The sequence below is a fragment of the Ambystoma mexicanum genome, chromosome 6p (assembly GCF_040938575.1).
Source record: "Ambystoma mexicanum isolate Mex_15411 chromosome 6p, UKY_AmexF1_1, whole genome shotgun sequence".
Taxonomy (NCBI): Eukaryota; Metazoa; Chordata; class Amphibia; order Caudata; family Ambystomatidae; genus Ambystoma; species Ambystoma mexicanum.
In genome coordinates this window covers 549,102,563-549,125,776 of record NC_090935.1, presented here as the reverse complement: position 1 = coordinate 549,125,776, position 23,214 = coordinate 549,102,563, and the positions used below count along the sequence as shown (strand labels likewise).

Below are 23,214 nucleotides of genomic sequence, written 5' to 3'. Positions count from 1 at the left end.
TATAAATATCACACACGGCCGTACGAAGGATCTAAGACCTGACAGAGGCTCTAAATATACACAATAAACAATTTTAGTAAATGTCATACGCATTTGTGTAAATGTGGTCTCGAGAAAAAAACATGTTCATGATGGTTGCCATGGAGATCGGGGGGTGACGGATGACAGTTAATTGGAGCTCAATGATGATTTCATAGCATATATTACATTATATGGTTTATCTTATACTGGCTACGGGCCCCTAATGTAAACTACCAAAGGCAATTGTGCAGTTTCGTTTAACTCGTGTTTTTTTAGGTGGACTATTTGATCTATGTGGAACACTACATGTGCGCACCAAAAGTGCAAATGAGGAGCAAGTCACAAATGTACGTCAGTCGGGACACCTAATATTTACACCATTACATGTCGCAATATACATACATCAATGAAACAAATATTGATCATTTCGCATATTCAAAAACGAATCCAAAAGGAGTCAAAAAGCACAATATACCCTAAATAAGATACCTCATTCTGGTGCCCCGCCCTTCTGTGCCCGTGCTACATCACTCATTTTATATACACATTTGGCAGTATCCTGACAATTCCAAGAGTTCAACACAAAAACTACTTGAGCATTTTCCAACATGTTCAAGGGCCCTAACTTGGCTATTTCAAAAGTTCTTAACAGACCATATGCTATGGAATGTTTTCAGCCTCCCTGAGTCTTAAAAAAAGGCATGATAATTAGTGACATTTGTGTCTGAATATGGTATGTCTAACACGTATAGTTGTCTCATAGTCAATAAGTACTAATATTTCGGACTCATGTATAGTACATAGATGTGAACATGGTCCCCTCGCCTAGTCTGAAGAGAGCTATTATGGAACAACTGATATTGTGTACATAGATCACATGAAGAATTTCCATTCAACAGAAATGTTGAGTCCTGTTCGCACTGTCTAGCTTATGTACCCAGCATTGTTCAAGTTGGGTACGGGTTTTGTTGAGTTCACCCCCCCCGCTTTTCCGGGGTCACTTTTTGTAGAATGAACCATGTAAGGTCTATGTCTCTATGGTGTTCTTTCTTAAAATGTTCTACCAGGGGCTTGTTCGCTACCATGTTCCTTATACATGATCGATGTTCCGAAATCCGCATTTTTACAGGGCGAATTGTCTTTCCAACATATAAAAGCCCAAAGGGCATAGTATTATGTGGATGACACCCTTAGTGTTGCAATTTGTGTGATCACTCAGTGTCCATTTGATGTTGTTATATTCAAAAGATTAAGCCAACTAATACAGAAGACCGTAAAGAAAAATTGCCACCTAGTAAAACAACCGGGCACATTGAACCGAACACCTTGTTTTGCATTGAAGAAGAACAAATATTTCAGGGATTCCCTGGTCCACACCTTCATTGAACCACCAGCACGAACAGAAAACTAACTGTGGGATCTGCCCCCCATCATGGGACACTTCAAGTGTGGGAACTGTGTGGCTTGTCCCCTCACGCTACAAAAGAAATCTTTTCAATATAAGAACATCAAATGGACAATGAATGATCACACAAATTGCAACACTAATGGTGTCATCTACATAATACTATGCCCCTGTGGGCTTTTATATGTTGGAAAGATGATTCGCCCTGTGAAAATGCGTATTTCGGAACATCGATCATGTATAAGGAACATGGTAGCGGACTGTTGGGGAGAATTCTCATTTCATGGCTAATTTCCCTTACCTATAGAGTCCCCCAGCAGCTTTGCTGGATTTGAAGGGTTTGTTTCTTTTTACCTGCTAAGAGTGAGACTTTGTTTCCCACTCTTAGGCGTTTTTGCTATGTGTTTTCTAGGCTATTTTTGTGTTTAATGCCTATGGGATCTCTTCTCTCACCCATAGGAACCATCTTTATGCACATGTGTCACACAGCACCCTCCGTGCCTTGACACAGGGGTGTCGTAGCGACCCCCAAACATAGACTTCATACCCTGGGACTGACTACGGTCTCCCAGGGCATGTAAAGTCCCCATTGACTTTACTAGTCGATTTTTATGAACTTAACCAGTACACCCCATCTTAATATGGAAGTACTGGAAGGGGTTAATAGTTTTTACCCCATGTTCATTTTCGAGAGGGTACCCTAAAGTCCCCCTCTACAAAGTTTCTGGCTGGTGGCAGTGGTTATTACCTTTTTATATTCGACCGCAAATATTTCTGTATGGGATTTTCCCATTGTTCGATGCTACCGCTTTTACTGACAGCCTCTAACATACCGCCGGTTTATTTTATTATTAACTTTACTCCGGTAGGTTTTATTTGCCAGAACTTTGATAAAACTTCTTTCTCGAGTCTTACTTCATTTTCCTAACCCAGGTCGGGGAGCCTTTGTTCGTCCTTTTGGCGGGCTTCTGCCAAGAAGCCCTCCTTTTGGCGCCACTGAGTCTGGGAAGGGTCTGTTGTTGGGGAGGGGGAGTAGAACCCCTGGACAGAGTTGCCACAGCAACTCAGGTCGCCCTCTAACCTGATAGGCTGGAGGGTCTCCCGCCAAGATGACCACTCCACTGTGTGAGTGACAGCTAGGCTGTATGAATGGGTCTCTTTCTGCATAAAAGCAGGGTCCTGTGCACTGGAAGAGCAAGACGTTGCCACTGGAACTACGGAATCGAAGGGGAGAGAAGCCAGAGACATCTTCAGCATCTACACCACCGGTAAAGCCCTGCCTGATCGTCTCACCACTTTTCTTCCACACGACAAGAGGAGATCTTCAGCGAAAGAGCCTCCTTCCCTTGAGCTGGTGGGGTCAATCAGTTCACTCATCGCATCCTCGAACCTGCCTTGGTCGAATCGACAGTGCCCAGCACTTGGAGACCGGATAGCCAGGCAGCTATCGACCTGCACCGCGATTAAAAGGAGCGTACCTTTTAAACTTCGTTTGGCAGCACCGGGGCTGGTTTCATCCCTGGGTAGTGCAGCGACTCGAACCTTCCTCCACGACGAGAGCCTCTCTTCCTCTGTTGGACCCCTTGACCTGCAGGAACTACCACGAACAACCGCCACTGCAGGAGCCACTTCTCCACGTTTAAGGTACATTGTTCTGCCAGGCCGCCCTTTCTCCGTGGTAGCCCTAAAGGCGTTTTAAATCCTTTAACTACTTGTGGGGTCAGCCACCCTCTCTCTTAACATTGTCTTTCGTCTTGCATCTACCTCTTCAAAAGTTTTCTACTAAAGACTTGACTGCAGCTACAAGAACATTTTTGCTCCTAAGCTCTTGGTCCTTTACCACTGACTCTGGCTCAGGCCTATTGACTCTGGCTGATTTGTTAGATCTGCTCACACTAGATTAGTTTTCAATGAGAAATGTGTTGATGCACCTAAATCTTCTAAACCCCTCTTCCTTCCTACTGTTTTAACTTGTGGAGTGCCATTTTGCTCAGTTTTCACTCACTTATCTTTCTGCTAAAGTGTTACTGTGCATTACTTGTTCACAAAACCTCAGGGAAGTGGTGCTAGGGGGGTGTCTGAAGATATTTCGGTTTAACTTGTACTTTCCCTCCCTTTCGTTGAATTGGTAGAGTGCCATTTGTGGTAGGTTTTCACTGTGCCATTTTGCTCAGTTTTCACTATACCGCAAACTTGTCTACAATTGAATAGGGAGTTGTATATGCTTTTCTTTTTGACTAAACCTAACTGACTTTATTAACTGTGATCTATGTGTTGACTTAGAAGTGTATAAAATAAATATATATTCTCTTTTTAATACAAAACTTTGGTCAGTGTTTCCATGCTCCATAGTACTGTACTACCTATTGTGTCAACCCTGAATACTGCTCATCTCCCTCTTGAGATAGGTCTGACCGCTCAGCCACAGCGACCAACTAAATCTTTGTGGTACAGACTGATACCAAAGGGGATTTATTGCTCTCACCTGTAGTCCTAATCTGGGGTAGTGCTCCCTAAGGGAACTGCCCTGGATTCTGCCTAACATGGACAAGCCCCTGGTAGAACATTTTAAGAAAGAACACCAAAGAGACATAGACCTTAGATGGTTCATTCTACAAAAAGTGACCCCGGCAAAGCGGGGGAGGGGGGTGACCTCAACAAAACCCTTACCCAACTTGAACAACGCTGGGTTCATAAGCTAGACACAGTGCAAACAGGACTCAACGTTTCTGTTGAATGGAAATCCTTCATGTGATCTATGTACACAATCAGTTGTTCCATAATAGCTCTCTTCAGACTAGGTGAGGGGACCATGGTCACATCTATGTACTATACATGAGTCCGAAATATTAGTACTTATTGACTATGAGACAAACTATATGTGTTAGACATAACATATTCAGACACAAATGTGACTAATTATCATGCCTTTTTTAAGACTCAGGGAGGCTGAACACATTCCATAGCACATGGTCTGTTAAGAATTTTTGAAATAGCCAAGTTAGGGCCCTTGAACATGTTGGAAAATGCTTAAGTAGTTTTGTGTTGAACTCTTGAAATTGTCAGGATACTGCCAAATGAGTGATGTAGCACGGGTACAGAAGGGCGGGCACCAGAATGCGGTATCTTATTTAGGGCATAGTCTGCTTTTTGACTCCTTTTGGATTAGTTTTTGAATATGCGAAATTATCAATATTTGTTTCATTGATGTATGTATATTGCGACATGTAATGGTGTAAATATTAGGTGTCCCGACTGACGTACATTTGTGACTTGCTCCTCATTTGCACTTTTGGTGCGCACACGTAGTGTTCCACGTAGATCAAATAGTCCACCTAGAAAAACACGAGTTAAATGAAACTGCACAATTGCCTTTGGCAGTTAACATTAGGGGCCTGTAGCCAGTATAAGATAAACCATAGAATGTAATATAATGTAATATATGCTATCAAATCATCATTGAGCTCTAATTAACTGTCATCCGACCCCCCCTGATATCCATGGCAACCATCACTAACATGGTTTTTTCTCGAGACCACATTTACACAAATGCGTATGACATTTACTAAAATTGTTTATTGTGTATATTTAGAGCCTCTGTTAGGTCTTATATCCTTCGTACGGCCTTGTGTGGTATTTATACACACTTCAATATGGCCGCTCATATAAAAGGACTCACTCCTTAGCAACAGCGTTAATTACTACAAACTCTTCTGTAATCGTGCTTGAAAGTGACTCAGCATTCCGCGCCTGTGCCCTGCAGGAGCTTGTGGGCCTGCAGCGACCCGCGAGTATCGCGAGCGAAACCGCTATGAGGTATTCCTCTAATGTTGCTATTTTCGCTCACACCAGCCATGAGCATGCACCGAGTGACCGATGCACTCACTTTTTGTCCTTTTTCCAGGACTTGAAATCTCGCAGATTTTTTGCAGTTTTTATATTCCTGCATACTCTCCGCATGTAAGAGGTCAGCTCTCTACCATTAGTATGAGCACTTGTATGCAGCTTCCATCTGTATTCTGACCCCTACTGTTTTTCCCAGAGGCGTATTTATTCATTAAGTCCCCTCCCACTTTTTTTTTTTTGATGCAGGAACGTTGTCGGGATATTTTACCCGAGACTGCTTCCCTAAAAAAGAGTGCCTGGTGGAACTTGCTCCACACAGGTAAGCTGTTTTTTCTCCCCCATGGTACTTGACACATGGTACAGCCAACAATGTATTTGTATACAATTTTTTCTTACTGGATCACTCCTCTAAGTAGCTTTCCTTTTCCCTTTGCCTACAGCACTCCATGATCACCCTCACATACAGACCTCGTCCTGATGAATGCCGTGGTAGATACGTGGCCCTATTAGCCTGCAGAGAGGCCAGAAACACCCCGGTGTAGACGCAACTGCATTACCCACAGTATAGTGTCACTGGATGTAAAAGAACATTGTGTTGTTTTCGTGTTTTGTTGTACAAAATGTTCAGTTTCATCCACTGTAAGGCTGTTCAGTTGTTCATGACAGCAAGACATTAATTCTTTGTCTTGATACGCAAGCATTCATTGTACTTTTGTGATTATATTCTGTATGTTTTTGTTGCAAACATTTTTTGGGTGAAAAACCTATTTTATTGACCAGTATTTCATTGCATCTCATAAAAATGTCAAAAGTTTTTCCCAATAATGGGACCAAAAAATTGAGTGTCAGTATTCAATTGTTTTTTGACCAGAAAGAAAAAGGGCGAGTGCCAAGGTTACGTTTTTTAAACCTATTCAATTGTATCTTTGCTTATTAGTAGCCTTCCTGGGCAGAATAGGTTCCTTACCAGGAGCCCCATTCGTAAAAGCATTCCTTTAGGAGCCATGTGCCCTGTAAACGCCAATATAAATTCGCCCACATTCATATAGTGTATCCCTGGAGTCCAACACACTATACCTTCATCAGTAAACAAAATCGTCATATTAAGCTTCGTCATTAAATCTCGTCCTAAAATATTAACTAGTGTCTGCCTTGAATACAATAATGGAACAGACATGTCACGTTCTCCTATAGAGACTGGTAATTCATCAGTAAAAGTAACACTGCTTGTAGCTCCAGAGAAACCGTGAGCATTCAGTGCATTTCCCGCCATTTGATATTTTCCCTCTCATATACATGAACGAGTAGCCCCACTGTCTACTAGAATAGAAAACAATTTGCATCCTATCGTCACAGCAACCCTTGGTTCCTCTTGGGGGTCTGGTGTTGCTGATGGCACTGAGCACATCAGGTCGCCCTGTGAGCTGTCCTATTGTGGATACTTGCGTATCCCCCGACCCGTAAAAGGACTTCCTCCTACCACAGTGACACCCCCTACTCTAGGTGTCAGTAGCTGTCCTGTGTTTGCATTCTGCTGTATCTGCATGGGTGCGTGTTGCGACTGCCCTTGCGGCAGATTCAATGGTGCTTGCTGTGACTGCAATGCCTGCATCTGCGACGCTGTTAGGGAGAATTCTCCTTCCAGGGCTAATTTCCCTCACCTAGTGAGTCCCCCAGCAGCTTTGCTGGATTTCTGGAGTTTATTTTTTCCACCTGGTAAGAGTGTACATCCTTTTTCCACTTTTACATGTGTTTTGGCCTATGTGTTTTTACTCATTGTGTGATCTTGGGCACTGGAGCACACCACTCCCGGTGCCCCTGTTCTTGTATGGGTTACACAGCACCTTTAGTGCAGTAACCCAGGGTTGTCTTTACGACTTCCCTCTGACTCTATTTCGCTGTGGCTGACTACTGTCCCCCAGAGAAAAGTAAAGTTGCCATTTACTTTACATAGTAATTTTTACCACAGACCCAGTACACCCCATCTTACATGGAGTACTGGAAAGGGCTAATCTGTACCCCTTTTCTGTCTGTACCTCCCTGAGCATTGTTTTGCTCTTTTAACATTTAGACTTGGCTGGTGGCAGTGGTATCTACCCTAACATTTCTACCGCGATTATATTAGATAAATGTGGTACTGTTCTTGGCTATTATATTAGCCTCGAACATAAACCCGATTGACCAAATCGTCTTTCTTTTGGCTCCAGTTGGGTTTATTTGCCATTTCTTTTTGTTAAAGTCCTTCTTGTGTTTTACTTTGCGCGGCAAACTAGGTTCGCCTTCTTTGTTCACTGTCTTTTGGGTGTCTAGGTAGACTGAATGTGGGGAAGGGGTGTAGGCACCCCCTGCTCAGGGTATCCTATGAAACCCAAGTCGCACTTTGCCATGATTGGCTGAGGTGGTTGTCCCGGCTGGACAACCCCCCTGCTGCGTGATTGTCAGCCAGGCTGTGTGAATGGGGGTTTTGCGCATAAAAGGCAGGTCTCTTGGGCTAGAAGTACGAGTCGCCTCTGGAACTACAAGGAACCGAAGAGAAGCGGAGAGAGCAATGGCTGCTGCAACTACCCCGTCCCGGTGAAGCCCTGCTGCAGTCCTGAGCTATCTACCCTTCAATGACTAAGAGGAGATCCAGTCCGGAGTCGTCTTCCCTTGACCCTGGTGGGGATAACCAGCTCATCTTCTTCAGCCAGAGATCTCCGCCGTGGTCGAAATCTCTGCACACTGCTGTAGTGGTCCGGATAGCCACCTGCCGAGCCTCTCCTGTTTTTTTTAAGGAGCGCACCTTTTATTCGTTGTCGCTGCTGCCGGCTTCATCCCTGTGTGGTGCAGACCCCCTTCAGACGTCCTCCTTCACAACGAAGCTCCAGGAATCGTGGGTCTGCGGGAAACCAACAGGAACAAATGCCAGGGCACCAGCTGCATCATTGGAATAAGGTACTGTGCTCTACTCTAGGAAACTGGGTGAATCTCTTTTCTTCATCCTCAAGGCTCGCCCTTGTCTTCCCTCCTTCTTATAACTTTTGCTTCCGAACATTAACAATATCAAAGTACTTTTGGGCTACGCTGAAACGTGAACTGTCTAACGGTGTGATCGTCGGCAACAGGTCTCCGGTGTCATTTAACCCTGGCTCCGACCCTTTGAACTAACTGAGTTAATGTTTGCTTGAGCCACAGTAATTGTGGTCCCTTTGTGTAATCTCTGCTACTGCTCATATACTCTTGAGATAAGCCTGGCTGCTCTGCTACTGCTACCACTATAACTTAGTAGTACAGGCGTGTACCAAAGGTAAAACTTGTATTGCCACCTGTGGTCTTAATTGTGTGTAGTGGTCCCTAAGGGCACTGCACAGGATTCTGCCTAAAGGGCGCTTGTGCTTGATACACTGTCTGATCTTGGATAAACCTGTCCCTAACCTGTGAGCTATATGCTGGGTTATAAGCTGTCCCTCCTCTTGAGAAATGCCCATTCTGTACATTCCCTTGGCTTCCACATGTGCGCGCAATGTGCCCTGCCATCCCACATGTCCAACATACAGGAGGAGCTCTTCTGACTGGCCCCCCCCTTGGTTGAATCCTCCTTGCACATTCTGATTATCATTCTGTATATTCTGAAAACCATCTCGATTATTCTGAAAACCACCCCTTCCTCTAAAGCCCATTCCTCTGTTTCGTGACATAAACCCATTCCTCTGTTTCGTGACAGAAACCCATTCCCTCCTTGGTCCATTTGGCGTTGATTATTCGCCTGTGATGCACCCACTTCTTGTTGCATTCCCAATCATTCTCTGCTTGTCAGTATCGCCCCTTCAAAGGGATTGTGTCCTCCGACGTATTACACATCTATGACAGTAATCACAGCTGTGCTACTTCGGAACATTTTCGGCGTCCTGCGGCGATGACGTCGATACGCCCCTTCGAGGACCTCCTCCGACGGCTGACGTCACCCGATGTTATATGTAGGACGCACGACGCCCCTATCCCCAGTTCCGTTTTTTCCCAGAACGTGTTTGCTTCGAAATCTCGGCGCGCCTCCGTTCTTCTACCTGTTGAATCGGTTCTAATCGTTCTTGGTTTCTTGTTTGAATTATGTATTCTTCTTCTTCTACCCCTAGGTCGGGCTTCAAGAAGTGCGCGGCTGCGGTTCCAAGATGTTGCTTACAGACCCGCACGACGTCTGCCTATGGTGCCTCGGCGAGGACCACGCTACCGATGACTGCAACGATTGCCAGTCTTTAATGTTGTTGGCCTTGCGGGAGCGAAAGAAGAAGCTTTCGGTAGGAAGGGTTTCCAAACCTTGTAAATCAAAATCCGCAGGGCTTTCGACCGACGATTCGAGGGGCAACTCTTGGCATAAGCGTGAGTCTAGGGGGTCTCGGTCCCGGAATGTGGTTAACGCCATTCCTCTGCCTCTTCTAGGCACTCGCGGAAGCGCCTTCACCGGTCGACTTCCCTGTCCTTGTCCGTGGACTCCGCCAGATGGCGGGTAGCTTGTCCCAACAACCATTCATCTCCGGCGAAATGGGACGCATTTCGTAAGGAGATGATGGCGATTTCCGAATCGCAGGGCTCCGTTCCGTCCGCATATTCGAGAGAAGGCGGTAAGGAACGCTCTAGGGCCACCGCTCGCACGCCTTCGGGCTCGGGCGGTCGGCACGATCATCGGGAGCTGTCGAGGTCCTGATCGGACAAGGTAGATCGCTCTAGCCGTAGCCGCTCCAGATCTCGGTCCTCAACGCCCTCATGACCGTTGGAGTCTGTGAGGCCTTCTAAGAAGGCATCAGCGCCATGTCCGTTGAGGGACTCTTTCGAGGCTCTGCCTCCGAGGAAGTCATCGGTGCCGAGGCTGTCGAAGGACACGCTCGGGGCGCCGGCCTCGAAGCCGTTGTCAAAGCCGTCGGCGCCTCGTTCGGCATCAACGCCGATTCCATCGACACCCTCGATGCCTTTTGAGGTGGCTTTATCGGAGGTGCCCCGGAGACGGGCGGAAACCCTGAGGAAGGCCCTGAGTAATTCAGTGAGGCCTGTGTTTGAACCTTTTTCTGTACCCTCATCCAGGGATTTATTCCAGCCTTTGGATTACATCTCTGAGGTGGATGAAGGGTCAGATGTGGAGGGGTTGTTCCTCCTGAGGTTCCTGATGACCTGTTGTCTGGTCATAGCCAATTGGAAGACCTTCGTCAAGCTTTACATGACGCAAGTGGTCTTGATACCTCCCCGGAGGTTGAGTTTGGCAGGCCTGAGCCAGGTACACATGCTGACTCCTCGTACAGGCGCCTCATGTCGAGGGTGACGGAGTACTTGGGGTGGTCTGCTCCACCTGTGGATTTTCTGCAGGATGACCTGACGGATATCCTTGACCAAGGTCCACCCACTGACCCGGTGTTGCCATTTCATATGGCCTTACAAAGAAGGGTGGCAGCGGCTTGGACTGCTCCGGAGAGTCTCCCGGCAGTGAACAAGTCTTTGCCGAAAAAATACCGTCCAGACAGTGGTGACCCCTGCTACTTGTCTACGCACCCTACTGCGGAGAGTTTGGTGGTGCAGGCGGCTACAGCCCCAGCAAAGCCGGCGGCGTACCCTACAATCCCTCCTGATGGGGACGACAAACGCTTTGACGGCTGGGCGAAGAATGTATTTTCTTCTGGGGGTATGGCTTTAAATGTACCGTCCCAGCTTCTCAACATGCCCTTTGATGGTGACCATCCCTTTGGCAGCAAGGCTGACGAGAGCCTTGAGAGGTTGCAGACCTCTAAAGCTGCAGCAAAGTCATTGAGGGCTGCAGTACGTCCACCTCTGCCTTTTTGTCCTAGGGGACAGCAATGGAGGGGTGGGTTCCTGTCGATATTACTCTTCCTTTGGTAGATCGAGTGGAGCTGCCAGTCAAAGGGGCCAACGTAGGTGTACCAGAGGTGGAAAACAAGGTACTCGAGGGGCCAAAGCCACGCGGGCAGTTGCCTCTTTGCCCTTGGGCACTGCCGCAGCCGCTTCCGCCCAGTCATGAGGCCATGTCCCATGGTTCTCCGGTTGGGGGAAGGCTGGTGCAGCATCTTGTAGAATGGCGTGCCATTACTTCAAATGTGTGGGTTCTGGAGATCATAGCCCACGGCTACTGTCTTCCTTTCCGGCAGAGGCCTCACGACAATCCACCGGGGAAGCTCTCTTTGATGAGTCTGGATCCTCTCCTTGCGCAGGAAATCAAATCCCTGCTGGAGAAAGGCACCATAGAACTGGTGCCTGTAGCGGAGAGGAACAAGGGATGGCATTCCCCATATTTTTGGATCCCGAAAAAAGACGGAGGATTGAGACCCATCATGGACTTGCGTGATTTGAACAAACTCCTCAGGAAGGACAAGTTCAAGATTGTTACTCTCTCTCAAGTCCTCCAGGCCCTTCAACTTCAGGACTGGTTGGTGTCTCTCGACCTCAAGGATGCTTACTTTCATGTGCCGATTCATCCCAAGCACAAGAAGTACCTCAGGTTCGCGGGTGGCGACTCGCATTTTGAATTTCGGGTCCTGCCGTTCGGATTGACCTCTGCCCCGAGAGTTTTCACCAAGCTAATGATGGTGGTGGCAGCGTATCTCAGGAAAAGGGGGATTCACATCTACCCCATCCTGGACGATTGGTTGATAAGGGGGCGCTCTCCCGAGTAAGTCCTGGATCATCTGTCAGTCACCTGCCACTCCCTTTACTGGCTGGGCTTCTCCCTCAACTTAAAGAAGTCCCACTTGACACCTACCCAGCGGATCCAGTACATCGGAGCAGTGTTCGACACAGCCCTGGGGCTGTGGTCGTCTCCCCAGGTGAGGGCTCATCACATTCTGCAGATGGTGCACAAGTTTCAACATTCCCAGAGTCTCCTGCCGTTCGAGTTCTTGAGGTTGCTCGGCCTCATGGCATCCTGCATTCTACTGGTGCCAGAGGCCAGGTTACGGATGACATCTCTGCAATGGGCTCTCAAGATGCAGTGGTCGCAGTCCTCCGGCAGGATGTTGGATCCCGTTGAGGTGCCGCCCTCAGTCGCCCAGGATCTTCTGTGGTGGGCCGTCGAAGGTAATCTGATGAAGGGGGCTCCATTTTGGCTACCCTGGCCAGAGGTAACAATCGTGACGGACGCATTCCTCACAGGATGGGGAGGTCATGTCAACAACTTGACAGTCAGCGGTCGTTGGTCTCCGTCGGAGCCCAGACTCCATATCAATCTGTTGGAGCTGCGGGCCGTCAGGCTAGCCCTGAAGTCTTTTCTGCCGTCTGTGCAGGGAAGAATGTCCTGATTCTGACGGACAATACAGTGGTCATGCACTACCTCAACAAAAAGGGGGGGCAAGGTCTCTCACACTGTGCAGAGAGGCGATGCAGCTCTGGTTCTGGACCATCCAGCAGGAAATTCCGATCTCGGGGGTTCATCTGGCGGGAGACAAAAACGAGACTGTGGAAGCTCTGAGCAGGCAGAGCACGGTCTCTCAAGTGGGAGCTGGCTCAGGAAGTTCTCTTGTAGATCTTCGCCCGTTAGGGGCCCCTACAAGTGGATCTCTTTGCCACCAGTGTCAACTGGAAGTGCGAAAGATTCTGCTTGCAGGAATTTCTTCCAAGAGGAGCCTTGGGGGACGCGTTTGTAGTGGAGTGGCCCTTCCCACTGCTGTATGCGTTTCCTCCAGTCGCCGTCATTCCGCAAGTGTTGCAGAGGTTCGGTTCCCGAATGATCCCCATTGCTCCGGCATGGGCCAGGAGAGCGTTGTACGCGGACCTTCTCGACATGTCCATCTGCCCTCCACGCCATCTTCCCTACCGAGACGATCTGCTCTCACAGGAGGGAGGGTCGGGTTCTCCATCCAGAGGTCAAATCTTTCAGCCTGCATGCTTGGTATCTGAAAGGTTGAGGTATAAGGATTGGAACCTCCCTGTAGATGTGATGAGGGTGTTGCTTTCAGCCAGACGGCCCGCAACAAAGTCCCTGTACCGATGCCGTTGGAGAAAGTTCTGCGACTGGTGCAGGGTACAGAATGTGGATCCTTTTTCATGTGCCATTCCTGTCTTTTTTGCTTTCGTTAGCCCACAAGGGCCTGGAAGTGGGTACCATTAAGGGGTACCTGGCGGCGCTGTCCATATTTAAGCATTGATCTGAGGAGTGTTCTTATTTTAAGATTCCTTTTGATTTCTCAGTTTCTGAAAGGGCTAATTCATGTATTTCCACTGCCGCCTTTCCAGGTGCCGGGATGGGATTTGAATTTGGTTTTAAAGTTCTTCATGGGAACTCCGTTTGAGCCCTTACATTCTTGTCCATTGAGACTGTTAACCTTTAAAACTGTATTTTTAATTGCGGTTAGTTGCAGGCACTTTACGCCAAACCTCCCATTACTGTGTTCCATAAGGGCAGGGTTGTCCTTAGGGTTCGTCCTTCTTTTCTTCCTAAGGTTGTGTAGCAATTTCATTTGAGCCAGAAGGTAATTCTTCTGGCGTTCTATCCTCCTCCGCATCCTGGTAAGGAAGAGGAGAGGCTCCATAGGTTGGATCCTAGGAGAACTTTCTAGTTTCTACATCTCACGCATGTCCCGGGTCAGAGTGGACGATCAGCTCTTTGTTGGATACGCCGGAAGGCGTTTAGGTCAAGCTGTTTCTAAGCAGACCTTGTCCCGTTGGATCATCTTGTCAATCGCTGAATGCTACCGTCTGACGGGTAAGGACCCTCCGGTAGGCTTACGGGCCCATTCTACTAGGGGTGTGGCTGCCTCTACTGCTCTGCAGAGGGATTTTCCCATTCGTAATATCTGTTAAGTAGCCACATGAGCCTCTGTCCATATTTTTGTAAGGCGCTGCTCCCTGGATTCTATCCAGGGCAAGATTTAGCCTTTGGTAAGGCGGTCCGCTATACTCCTACGTCCTGTCCCCTTTCCTCCATACTTATGGGGACATTCCTCCGTCCTGTGGGACGGGACCGGAGCTCTTTGTAAAAGCATCCCAAAAAAATTCAAAATGTCTAGTCCTTCTTTCTACGCGGGGCCGTAACCCCACCCATCTCGGCTCCACCGCGCGCATCGCCCATCAGTCCTTTTCTCCGCTCGTTCGGGACTGGACGCACTTTTATCCGCTGAAGATTTTCTTCCTTTTTCCTCCTCTCTGGCTCTCGCTAGCGATCGTGCACTAGTCTGTCTGTCGTTCAAACTAGACTTTCCAGATTGTTCATCGTGTCACCGGCGCTTCGCGATGGTGGATCCCCATCCTCTTTGTTTAGAGTGTTTGGGTCCGGACCACCGTTGGGACTCCTGTTTTTATTGCAATTCCCTTTCGGTCCGGGCACTTCAACATCGGTTGGAGCGGTGGGAGGAAGTGTTTCAGCATACTCCTCCTTCACATTTTCAATCTTTTATCGACGAGAAGAAGAAACGCGTGGTAAGTTCTTTACTTTTCAGAGCACTCCGGCTGGGAGACACCTTTCCGGGTTCTTCCCGGGCCGGGAGGTGCGGCGACCGCTCTACCACCGGGGCTTGCCCCGAGGTGCCCTCTGGGCCTAATATTTGTATCAGAGTTTTCTCTGAGGGTCTCCATAAGGGGCCTGTGGATACCAGAGTACGCTCCGAGGTCCCTCCTGTGGGGGCTGCTTGTAGACCCAGTTCTACTGAGTCGTGGGGTACCGGAGCTCGCTCTGCGGCCTCTTTATCGGCTTCCCTCAAAAGTACCGGGGTACGCCCCAAGGCCTTGGTTGGGCTTGGTGTTACCGAACAGATTTTCGAGGCCCGCGCTTCTAAGGCTGTTACCGGACCTGGGTCCGAGGTCCCTCGCACAGAGACTAAAGAAGCTAGCAATTTTGAGAGGCCGGGCAAGGCCTTATCGGTGAAAGTTGTTTCTCACTGTTTGTCATGGGCACTAGACTAGGAGACGTTATCAAGTCGCCCTCATATCCAGTTCATGGTAGGCAGAAGGGAAGACAGGCAGGTGCATTGTGGGTGAAAACATGGAGAGCAAAACAGGGTTAATATCCATGTCAGCCAATGAAGACCCCTGCGGCCATAGAATAACATGAGACTTCCTGTTCCACTAGCATGGACCCCTTTTTGGCCAATCCAGAACTAATGCAACGCTCTAGTCTTTGGGCGAGGCTCTCTATAAAAGCCACGCCCAAAGAACAGGACTTGCTTCGTGTATTCCTCTGTTGCATCGAGCATGCGCTTACCTGATCCCAATACCCGGAGTCTTCTACGGCTTACCTGCAGTTCCGGGGCCCGGCTGGGCCTCCGTCTTCGCTACTACGAGCTCCGCATCTGAAAGAGAAAAGAACAGAAGCTTTAGTACAGCGCCGGTCTCTACTCACCTTTCCGCGGCTTTCCGACGGTGTCGGCAGCTTCATTCTTCACTCGCGGTCCTTCTGATCATCACCGCCCGTCTGAGTTACGGGTCTTCTGATCTTCACCGCCTGTTGGACCTTCCTTTGGCAATCTGCAAGGAAAAGAAAACACAAGAGAAAGACAGGTTAGTCTTTATAGACACTCGGTGAGCAAGATCCACAAAGGCAATACAAACCTGCACATCATCCTTTCGAACCCAGTGAAGCAACTGGGAAATCCGAGGACATTGGACATTATATGCACTAAGGGTCAGTGAAGTAACTGGCCCTGGAACTTTATTCGGGACTTTTGAACGTTTTCCAACCACAAATAAGGGGAACGGCTGTGCCATTCTTCTCAGCAGCATCACCAAAACAAGCAAGGAGAACAGCTTCTAGCCAGCACGGCCACCATCCGGCCCGTACCATAGCGCCCCTGCAGAGCCAGGACAGAGAGCCCACCTTCCTAAAACAAGAGGTGAGCCCCCCCCCCTTTAGACACTGCGCTTGAACCAACGGGGAGTCTCAAGGGAGGGTTTCTGGGTCTGGGCATTATTCTAAACCCATTCTTTGTCTCACAGATAGAACCCCGGTGAAAGGGAGAAAGAGCTGGTTTCCGGGTGAGGGGAGAGCAGAGCAGAGGTCGAAGGAATCCATCGCTCCTGCAGAGATTCAGGTGAGTGTGACACCGTTCCCGCTCTTGTGGCAACACCAGAACTGTTGAGGGGGCAAGGAGTGAGAGTTCCTCCTTTACTGTCCGTGCCGAGGTCCTTCCTGTGAAGGCTAGTTTGGCTATTGTTATGTCGCAGAAACATTCCAGGCCTCATGGTACCGGCCCTTGCCTCCATTGTCCCCTGTGGACAAGGCAGTGCCTCACAGGGTTCAGCAAGATCCTGACCTGTCGGATGATACGCAGGGCGATCAGGACAGCGAAGACCAGCCCCGCTCTATTAGAGCTTTTCATGACCGGGTACTGGACATGATGTGCCTATTGGATGTTCCGGTGCCCGAGGCACCCGCTCTGCAGGAGGGTGTGCTTATGGGGTCGTTCACCCTGTTTCCTTCAGAGCGTACCGGCCTGTTCATGCAGAAGGATGTTTTGGCCGAGGTCCGTAGTGTCTGGGAAAAGCCACACTCTGGACTTTTTGTCAATAAGAAAATTGACGCGCGATACAGGCTGCATTCTTCGGAAGAGGTGGCCCCGTCGTCTTGTCCGCCCCCCTCCTCCACAGTGGTGGCTGTGGCCACTTTGCAGTCCAGGCCTGCAGCATCCTCTTCTATGACGGCTACTCAGGTTCTGGGGAAGGAGGACAAGCAGCTCTGGCAGGCTAATGCGGAACTGGTGTTAGCGGGGCCGAATATGAAGATGTGGAATGGTCAGTCGGAGTTCGAGGAGTTCATTCCAGTCGAGAAGCTGGAAGATTTTAAGGCAGGATTGTTCGATGCTAGGGTCTTGGCCCAGGATCTTGCTCATCACGTCGACACTTCGGCTCAGGGCCTTATGCTGGGAGTTGACACCTCTCGACAGGCGTGGTTGCATGCCACCAAGTTCTCAAAGGAGTTGCTGGACAAGGTGTTGGACCTGCCGTTTGACGGTAAGGAGCTTTTCCATTCCACAATGGATGTAGCGCTCACCAAAACAAAGGACAGCACCCATACAGCTAAGTTCTTGTCCATCCTGGTTAAAACTCCTTTTAGGACCCAGAGACTGTTGTCGCAAAGCCAGCCTTCCTCTGATTTCAGGGGTTTTCTAGACCGGAAATCCTGCAGAGTGGATACTCCTTCAGGTAATAACCGCCAAAGACAGCAACTGACTCAGTTTTTCTCCCGCTCCTCAGCCTCCTCCTCAGGTTCAGGTGGTAACACCACTGAAAAGCCTGCCAAATGAGGGTTCTCTGCGCTCGCACGAGACCCCAGTGGGAGAACGCATTGTGTCTCATTGGGAGGCGTGGCAGACCATCACCGAGGACAGGTGGGTCTTGTCAGTCGTTCAGGTGGGCTTCCGCTTACCCTTATCCTCTACCCCACCCTTCAACCCTCTTTTCCAGCAGTCTGGATCGCCCTCCCTAAAAGTCGAGGTGCAGAAACTGCTGCACCTCAGAGCTGTGGAACCCGTTCCCCTTGGGGAGCGAGGGGAGGGCTTCTACTCCCGACTGTTTACGGTGCCCAAACCCAACCATGCTGGCCTGTGCACCATCCTAGACCTTACCCAGTTCAATCTTTTCCTACCCCAAGAGAAATTCAAGATGATCACACCTGGCCAGATACGGTCGTCCTTGTAGATGGGCGATTGGCTCAGCGTGGTGGACGTTCAGGATGCGTACATGCATATTCTGATTTGGAATCCACACAGGAGATACCTCCGCTTCTCTGTGGGAGAGGAGCACTTCCAGTTTCGGGTGCTTCCTTTTGGCCTCAGCTCGGCGCTGCGTGTCTTCACGAAGATGATCTCGGCCTATCTTCGTCTGCAGGGTATCCATGTGTATCCATATTTGGACGACTGGCTTTTACGCAGCCCTTGCCCGTTAAAAGCCGCCTGCAACCTTCCATCTCTCCTCCAGCTCCTGTTCCACCTTGGGCTGTTAGTGAACTGGCGGAAATCTTCCATGACGGTCTCTCAGGACTTGATTTTCCTGGGTTTTCGCTGGAACACGATCAACTGCAGAGTGTACCTGACCGGGGACAGAATGGCAGATCTGTTGGCCACCTGTCAGATGTTTGCGCAGTCGGAGAGCATGTCGGCCTGGTGGTTCCAGAGGCTGCTGGGCCTCATGGCTTCGTGCGTTTTGGCACTTCCTCTTGCTCGTCTCAAGATGAGGCGGACTCAGATGGCTCTTTGGAGTTCTTCGCTTCAGGCTGTAGATCCGGACTCCAAGTTGATAACGATTCCGGCTTCCATGAGAGCGGACCTGGACTGGTGGTCGTCTCTCATCAACCTGTTGGTGGGGGCGTGTTTTCAGGACCCTGCCCCGACGGTAACAGTCACAACGGACTCCTCCCTTCTGGGGTGGGGTGCGACGTTGGATCTTCTTCAGGTCTCGGATCTTTGGTTGCCTCAGGACCAGCTTGTCCACATAAATCATCTGGATGCCCCCAGTCGGCAGACGATGGTCAGTCACGAGTGGGAGCTGAAGGCGGAGGTCCTCTCATGGATCTTCCTGCGCTGGGGCACTCCGGAAGCGGACCTCTTCTCTACGGCGACAAACAAGAAGCTTCCTCTGTATGCCTCCAGAAACGGACTGAGAGCCTCCTCTCTGGGGGATGCTCTCGAGATTCCATGGCACAACATGAGGGCTTATGCTTTCCCGCCTCTGCCTCTAGTTCATCGAATGATTTGCAAATTGAAGAACTCGGTGAACTGTTCTCTTCTACTCATAGCCCTGTGGTAGCCGGCTAGGTTTTGGTTCTCAGAACTTCCACACCTATCGGTGAATCTGCCGATCAGGTTACCGGTGACCCCCAATGTTCTTCACCAGGGGGTACAACAACTGTGGCACCCCTCCCCACAATCACTCAGCTTGGCGGCATGGTGCCTGAGTTCAGGTCTTTAGAACATCTTGGCCTGACTGCTGATAACATGCGCATTATTCAGGCAGCCAGAAAACGCTCGACTAGGTCCCAGTACCGAAGCAAATGGCTCAGGTTCTGTCATTGGTGTTTAAACAAGCAGTTGGACCAAAGGGGGGCTACAATTGACAAGGTACTGTCCTTTGTATCCCACTTAGCAGAGTTGGGTGTTTACGTTCTGTCATGTAGAACTTATCTTTCGGCGGTTTCTGCCTACCTATCTATGGACCAGTGCTCTTACTCTCGGTCTAATCCAGTGGTTAAGAGACATTTTGCAGGCTTGACGCGCCTTTATCCTCCGATTGGTAGTCCGTACTCGTCGTGGGATCTAAATGTGGTCCTGATGGCGTTGTGCCATAAACCTTTTGAACCAATGGCCACGGTGGACCTCAAGCACCTGTCGTGGAAGGTGTCCTTTTTTGTTGCCGTTACTTCAGCAAGGTGCGTGAGTGAGCTCCAGGCTTTGTCGGTGGATCATCCCTTCTTGATTTTTCACAAGGATAGGGTGGTCCTGCGGACAAACCCTGCTTTCCTGCCGAAGGTGGTCTCTGATTTCCATCTGAACCAGTCAATCTCCCTGCCGGTCTTTTTTCTGAACCCTGCTTCAGAGGCGGAAAGGTTTCTGCATTGCCTCGACGTTAGAAGGTCTCTATCTGGACAGAACATCCAAATTTAGGAGCTCTTCTCAACTGTTCGTGACCTTTGGTAATCCACAAGGTAAGCAGGCCTCTAAGGCGACCATCTCCAGATGTATCACTGCCTGCATTACGGAGTCTTACACCGTCCAAGGGCTGAAGCCTCTTAAAGGTATTCATGCACACCTGGTGCAGGGCAAGGCAGCTGCTGTTGCCTTTCAAAAATATGTCCCCTGGGAGACCATCGCAAAGGCGGCTACTTGGGCCTCCCCATCAGCTTTTTGTAAGCATTATTGTCTAGACCTGAGCTCCAGATCTGATGCTCAGTTTGGTCAGGCTGTGCTGAAGAACCTGTTTCAGTAAGGGGTTTCCATTCACCCATAGTTCCTGTAAAGAGTGCTTGGGAATCTCCCATAAGTATGGAGGAATGGGGACGGGACGTAGGAGTATAACCAGGTTAATCACCGTAGTGACCACCTTACTCCTAGTCCATAGTCCCCTTTCCTCCATACGCCCGCCTGCTGTCCCATCTAATAAGGTTCCTCTGTTATTGCTAATAGGTCTCTGACCTGGCGATGGAAAAGGACTGATGGGCGATGCACGGGGCGGAGCCGAGATGGGCGGGGCCGCGTGCCGGGCCCTGCAAAGAAAAACATTTTTGGATGCTTTTACAAAGCATTGTGGTCCCGTCCCACAGGGCGGAGGAATGTCCCCATAAGTATGGAGGAAAGGGGACTATGGACTAGGAGTAAGGTGATGAGTAACCTGGTTATTCTGCAATTTTATTGGACATTCTAAAATATCTAAATTCTTTTCCCACCTTCATACGTTGGTACTGCTTTGGGAGTCTGTCATAGATGTGGAATACGTCAGAGGACACAATCCCTTCTTGGAGCAAGTTACTTCCTTACCTGGTAACGTTCTTATGATGGGATGTTCCTCTGACGTATTCCACATTGCACCCTCGCAGCCTGCCCCTCTACAGAATTTCTTATGCAATTTCAGCTTTCGTTTCCGCAAGGCTTTCTGTAGTAATACTGGTAGAAGATTGGTGCCACACATTCTGGGAAAAAACTAGAACTGAGGCTACGTGCTTCGTGCGTCCTACATATAACATCGGGTGACGTCAGCCGTCAGAGGAGGTCCTTGAAGGGGGCGTATCGATGTCATCGATGCAGGACCCAGACGCCGAAAATTTTCCGAAACAGCACTGCTGTGGTGAATACTGTCATGGATGTGGAATACGTCAGAGAAACATCCCATCGAAAGAAAGTTACCAGGTAAGGAAGTAACTTGTTCTTCTATGGCGTACTTTGTCCATTTTTTCTAAGCTATCTTGTCTTCCTCAAGTTTTCTAGCATCTTCCTTCTTATTTTTCTCTAGCAACAGCTGACAGTGATGCACTATGGTCAACTGTATTTCTGCCCATGGCTTCGCTTCCATTCCGACTCGTTTCTTGAGCTGTCTCTGTCCCTGTTCTGGCAATCCTTAACATAAAATGTGGTAGATCGCTGCCACTGTCTTTCCATAATGTAAAGTGCTTTGGCGTAAAGTGCTATATAAACACAATAAACATACACCTAAACATAAAACAGTTCCCACTGTTCCTGAATACTTTGAATGTAAGCAATCAGATCTTCATCTTCTCTTATTTTTATGTGCCATGGTGGCACCCATATCTGACGTGTAAGGATACTGCACCCTAAGTGCTCTTCAGACATCTGCTCTACAATTGTTAAATGGCGCTCCATCGTGCGCTGTGTTGTGTGCCGTGACACTAGACTATCCTGCTCTCGTCCAAATGTCATCAGCCCTTTCCCCAAGAATGGCTGCTAGGAGACCCTTAATGTCCCCTATTGCTAAAGTATTTCCCCCTGTCATCTTTTCTAGCTTATATATCCATTTCCCCGCAAACTGGGAAGTTTACACCTTAAGTTATCCTTATCCATTTGTGGCCATGGAATATACTGCGGTCTGGTCCCTCCTTTCTCCAACAAAGGGAACTGCATGAACCCAAATTCCCAATTGGCTTGCTTTGTCTGCCTATCTATAGTGGGGACAATGGTTCCTGATCACCTCCACATATGTTGCCAACTCTCCCTTCCCGCTATGCGATCATCCTTTAGGTCACTCTGGATACGCTATAGGATCTGCTGTTCTATCCTTAGGCTGCTCTAAATCAGACCATCGTACTTCCTTGTCTGTCTGCAGACATCCCTTGGGACCGAATGCACTTCTTTCCTCCTCCCCACGGAAGGCTTTTCTCTCTTCGTCGTCTGACATATCTAGTCCCCAACTAGTATGGCTCTCTTCCCCTTCACTCTTATTTAAAGTCAGCCTGTCTAAGGACAAGGCTCTGTGCTCGAGACTAAACAGGTCTTTTTCCTTGCTTCGTGATAGGAGGACTAGGTATTGTTCTCCAGCATGGGGTCTGGCATGGGTTCACATGCTCATGAATATTCCCCATCGTCAGGCCGGGAATCCTCGGTATAGAAAAAAAATCAGTATCAGTTTCGTTTCTGATCTGTCTTTCTTAGTAGTAACCAATCACTGGTCTCTGGGTCATACTGCCCCCAGCCAATGACTGCCCTCTCTCTAAGCCCCGCCTCTGGCAGCCATCCTCAGATTTTGACCGCACGTTCAAGTGTTGGGAGTCCTCGTGCTGTAGCTCTCGAGCTTTTGCTGCGTTTTCGCACTTTTTCAGGAGATTTTTCTCATTTTTCGGTTAAATAGAGCCTCAAGCTCCACCGTTTCTACATCCGATCAACTGGGATCCGTTTCCGAGTTTTCTACACCCCTCAAGGGTGAAGATTTCGTCGAGTTACGCTTTTGGAGGATTCCAGAAGTTCCAAGGCCTACCCCGGACATGGCACAGGAGAAAGGAAGCTTGACGCCCGGAAAGCTGTTGAGGACCTGCCCTGGATGCCAGCTTCAGAATGTTTTCAAGGAGGACGAGCATTCGTTATGCCTCTACTATCTCCATGAGGACAAGACGCACACGGAGAAGGACTGTGCATTTTGTGGAAACATGTCGGAGCGGACCATGAAGCATCGCCACCTCCATCTCGCCAACTGGCTGGAAGGGAAGAGCCTGTCAGGCGAGAAGAAGAAAAAGAAGTCCGAGTGGTCTTCTAAGTCCTGTGAGGGCGCCCTGGCGACGGGGGCCCAACAAAAGGCCAAGCACCGCAAGTCCGCGGGCACCGGGAGCGCCGAACGGTCGGGCTTCTTGGCTGCCAGGCAGGGCGCATCCTCCCAGCGCCATCAACCACGAGCCAATGCTCTGGCTCGGGTAAGAGGAAGTCCAAGAACCCGGCAAAGCTTCTGGAGAGGCCCCGGTCGATCTCGAAGATTCCGGCAGAGGGGGAGCGAGGCTCGGACCCTCCCCCCAAGGTGAAGGCCCCAGGTGTACAGAAGGTGAC

General features: G+C 49.2%; 1 protein-coding gene across 4 annotated transcripts in view; it reads left to right on the top strand.

Annotated features, from left to right (window-relative positions):
• Nucleotides 1-23,214, top strand: part of CENPK (centromere protein K) — a 1,342,106-nt gene that overhangs the window by 365,671 nt on the left and 953,221 nt on the right. The window lies entirely within an intron of this gene.